General features: G+C 34.7%; 1 long non-coding RNA gene across 1 annotated transcript; it reads right to left on the bottom strand.

The window, feature by feature from the left end:
- On the bottom strand, positions 1-761 carry LOC140330753 (uncharacterized). Its single transcript, XR_011920798.1, has 2 exons — positions 344-761; positions 1-261 (listed from the first exon to the last, which is right to left on the bottom strand). It is a non-coding gene; the product is annotated as an uncharacterized lncRNA (long non-coding RNA).
- Positions 762-4,649: the final 3,888 nt, after the last annotated feature.

The following is a 4,649-nucleotide window of genomic DNA, read 5'->3' as shown; positions in this document are numbered from 1 at the left end:
TTTAGATAACTTCTTTATTAACTTCAACTTTCTTCATATAACAATGTTGATTCTGCAGCAGTAAGTCTATGTACAAACATGTGTTGAATAAAGTATCACAAAATGATGGTTGAAGTTTTGATGATAATGATAATAATACTGATACTGATACTGGTGATGGTAATGATACTGATGCTGAAGATAATAATGCTGTTGTTTATGATGTTTATGATGCTGGTAATAATGCTGCTAATAATGTTGATAATGTTGATAATGGTGGAACTGCAAGCAAACACATGACAGGTTCAGCAGACAGTCCCAATCACTATTAAACTACAGTAATCTATATAACTGCATTAAATACCTTTTTGGCCTTTTGTCTACTCTTATGGAACTCTCTGGTTGGAACTCTTGCTGTTCTCTCTCTCTCTCTCTCTGTTCTCTCTCTCTCTGTTAGCACGCTGAATACAGCATGGTTTGCTAGGGAATTTCCCCATAGAACACAGTGTAAGGCTGGTTGTGATTGGTTGAGGCCTCTGCATAGTGTAAGACTCATTGTGATTGGCTTATCTCTCTTAGCTAGATAAATGACTCTTAAAGGTATATTTTCTTTTTCTGCCTATATTAACAAAATGCATATATAACTGTTATAAACATTCACAATCATAAAATACAGTGATAACTCTGTGTCTAGCTTAAACATATGAGCATATGAGCTGTATAGTGGGGCTGTTGGCAGGTTTAGGTGTATACAGAATATGCTGCACTAATAACCTAGGACAGGTTTTTCGCTGGCCAGCTACACCCATCACCTGTTCCCTGAGGGCATAAAACTGTGCCAATAGTGGGAATGTTTTTAGTGCTCCATGAGCAGTAAAAAAGAGAAGTGCTCCACTGAAATCTGACCTGCCATCACTGATGCAGACTGTGAAGGACAACATATTGCATAATAGAAAAATATATTGTTATATTATTATTATTTTTTTTTTTTGCATATCATGAGTTTATTTAGGTTTTCTCTTATCCCCCCCCCCAAAAACACACAGGTAGGCTGATCAGAGGATTAGCTATACTCCTAAACCATTTTACTTGGCACATCTACTTGGTGGAGTTTGAGCCCTTTCCCTTTGAGGACAAAAGCAGCAAGTAAGAACTTTTACCATGCACCATTTTTGAGAAAGAATCATTACCCCATTACAAAGTAAAGGGCACTACACTGTACAGAGAGCGGAATAAAAGAGAGTGTATAAAAAGTGTGAATATGTAGAAATCATTAGGAAATCCTGTTTTATATGTTGGTGGTATATTCCTGTATGTAAACACTAGATGTCACACTAACATTACTTTATTAAATCATTAAATGCTTTTTTTATATTATTTATTTTAGTTTTCATGGATTTTTTAATCTCTTCCCCTTATTCAGTGATTTGTGTGGGTATAGTGCATTCAGAAAGTTCCCTAAAGTGTTACCGTGTACAGTCACATGCCCATTTGTTTTTTGCTGTACTGTGAAAGAAAATAAAACAATAGTATAAATCTGAATATGTGTCATAAACATAAATGGATTATTATCCTCTTACACACAAGGCAATGATGCAAAGATGACCCCACCATATAACCCTCCCCATGCTTTAAACCCGACACTAAGAAACACAAATTACAATTTTATACATACTACCAAGCTATTATAAATTAAGTAAAACTATTTGGCTTAACTTAAATTTGAACTACACGTTTTGGGGTTCCATTTATGAAACAGGGAATCAGACTTTCCCTCCAACATTCTCTCCTGGGAATCTTCCAGGTCCATGTGTTTCAATGGAAGTAACTGATTTCCAGAAGGGAAAGTTTGAGGGAATGTCAGATTCCCTGTTTTGTAAATAGAGCCTTTAGAGTTAAAAATAATTATGATTAACAACAAATTTTATCCTGCAATTTGTTCTCATAAAGACAACAGAAATATGTTTCTGATACAAAACATTTTTTTAAATTAAGCATTAATGTAACGGTATTAACTTTTTTTTATTATTTACACAACACACAACCAGAAAAAGTTGTGGTGCATCTGTTATGTTAGTTTTATGGGGGGATTACCCTCCCTAGCGGTTCATTTCTTTCCGGTTTTATATGTCTAAAAGCGGTACATTGTTTTTAATGAAAATCTATTTTACAGTATATTATAATAGTATGAGTATAATAAAGTTTGAAATGCAAAATCATGTAAAAATAATACATTGAATAAATTAAAAAAATCTATATATTTAAAAAAACATTTTTTATTTTTTTATTTTTTTTATTTTTTTAATACATATTATTCTCATACTATTATATATACTGTAAAATAAATGTTCTTGATAACAATCTACTGCTTTTCCACATATAAGTCCAATGTATTGCATTGCGTGTAAAGGCCTGGCAGAGCATTAAAAAGGAGGAAACCCAGCATCAGGTGATGTCCGTGAGTTCAAGACTACAGGCTGTCATTGCCAGCAAAGGGTTTTCAACCAAGTATTAGAAATGAACATTTTATTTTCAGCTTTTTAATTTGTCCAATTACTTTTGAGCCCTGAAATTAAGTGATTGTGTAAAAAAAAGGCTTTAGTTCTTCATATTTTTTTGCAATCTTTTTGTTCAACCCACTGAATTAAAACTGAAAGTTTGCAGTTCAACTGCAGCGAGTTGTTTTATTTAAAATTAATTGTGGTAATGTACAGAACTAAAATTAGAAAAAAGTTGTCTCTGTCCAAATATTTATGGACCTAACTGTATATCCCTATGGGTAAGGGATTCCTAGCACCTATCTGTCTAGATCAGTGTTTCTCAACCAGGGTTCTTCCAGATGTTACTAGAGGTTCCTTAACAATGAGCATTTTGTGCATTTCAAGCCAGTTACTCACAAATCATCATTTTGGCTATCTGTAAGGATGACATTCTTCTCAATGGCCAGCAATGTGGGAGCAATTCTTACCAGTTACTGTCATGCAAATGTATTGTGAGCTGTGTGTATAGTAATTATAGAAGGGGTTCTCTGAAAATTTGAAAGGTATTCCAAGGGTTCCCCTATTATAAAAAGTTGAGAAACACTTGGCTGGAATATGGGTGGAGAGCAATGATTTCTCTTTTTTGTTAAGGAGAGGACTTATAGTTAGTCCTCATTGGGAAGTTTAGAGAGGTATATATTATAGATATTACAGAATACATGTGTTGGGTGATCACTTAGACCTCTAATGAGGCCTGGTTCTGGTTATGAAGTGTCTGGGAAAGAGTCAAGAAAAGAAGGGATCCGTTAGCAGTTAAACCACAACAAAATTTTTGGTACAAGAAATTTCATAATGGGTATCCCCAATGATGAATATTCTGTAATGATCTTGAAAAATTAGTGTTTGCCAAAAGTCCAGGTTGGGTTGGAATTTTGCCTTTGAATGAGAGGGTGTCCATTGTCATGAAATGGTATAAGGGGATAAGATAAGTGTTGGGGGGGGGGGGGGTCATTAAGATAAGCTAATTGCTCCACAGGATTGATTGTTTTAAATTAATAGGTATAAGGACTTTTTCAGTAGTGACCCAAAATGTATCATTCTCACTGCAGAACCAGTCCATTATTCTGGTAAGAATGAAGGCTTTGTGACATAACGGGAGATGCAGGATGTCCATATTGAGGTATGCAGTTGTGTTATCTGAGCCAGAGATTGCTTTTAAGATTTTTATTTATACTTTAAAACTACTGAAAGTTACCAAACTATATAAACTCTTGAATGATGGATGGTATGGATATGTGAAAAGAGGTGATGTACAGTAGAAAAACATTTGCAAATAGTGGGAAATGATGTTGTTAGTCAGTATATGGGTAAACATTATTTATTAGGGTATTGCAAAGGGCTACAGCAAAGTGTTTCATTACTATATTTTTAACAATATGGGGTTTGGGGCATCCTTATCTAGTGCTACTGGATCTGGATTTTTTTCTGACAGGGCCAGCCTATTCATACTTTTCTTGGTATTGTTTTGGAATAAAGGGTCAATCTTTCCTAGAAGAGAGAGGACCTTTTCGCTAGAGTGCTCATATAAAACTGACCAGCTAACCTTGGCAAAATTCCCCTTGGTGCTCATTGATAAGAGACTCATGGGATTCCTGGGAAGCCCACTTGATCCAAGTTTATAAGTAATAGAATAGGTTTCCTTTAGGAACATAGGGACAACGATTTAGAAAATGTTTGATTGAATCCATTGGGAGCTGGGATTTTACTTGATGGAGATAGTTTAAAGACCTGAATTAGTTGTTTTTTTGAAACCTGGGATCAATGGTTTGAGTAATGGGTTCACCTGGAGGCAGTATAGGTTGCTTCAGTAATGTAATCAAGAAAAGTAGATGTCAAAGATGAGATTTGGGATGTTATATAGATTTTTGTAGTATTCCTTGAATGTGTTTGTAATTTCCTGCGGGAGAAATAAAAATGAATCTGACAAAGTTCAAAGAGAAAGTATGTAGGTAAGATTAGAACAGAGATGTATTCCTCTGGCTAGGAGTTTACCACATTTGTCACCAAATGGGTAGAAACATTTCTATGATTGATGCCTGTGGTTTTGGAAAGCGTGATTGTATAAGTTTAGTAGGTCCTTGTGAGCTGAAAGTGAGTTCTTGTAACTGAAAGTTTTTTTGAGAACACACA

Source organism: Pyxicephalus adspersus, chromosome 5, assembly GCF_032062135.1.
Source record: "Pyxicephalus adspersus chromosome 5, UCB_Pads_2.0, whole genome shotgun sequence".
NCBI classification, from domain to species: domain Eukaryota; kingdom Metazoa; phylum Chordata; class Amphibia; order Anura; family Pyxicephalidae; genus Pyxicephalus; species Pyxicephalus adspersus.
The sequence above is the reverse complement of the archived record's forward strand: the minus strand, read 5'-3'. Positions and strand labels throughout refer to the sequence as shown.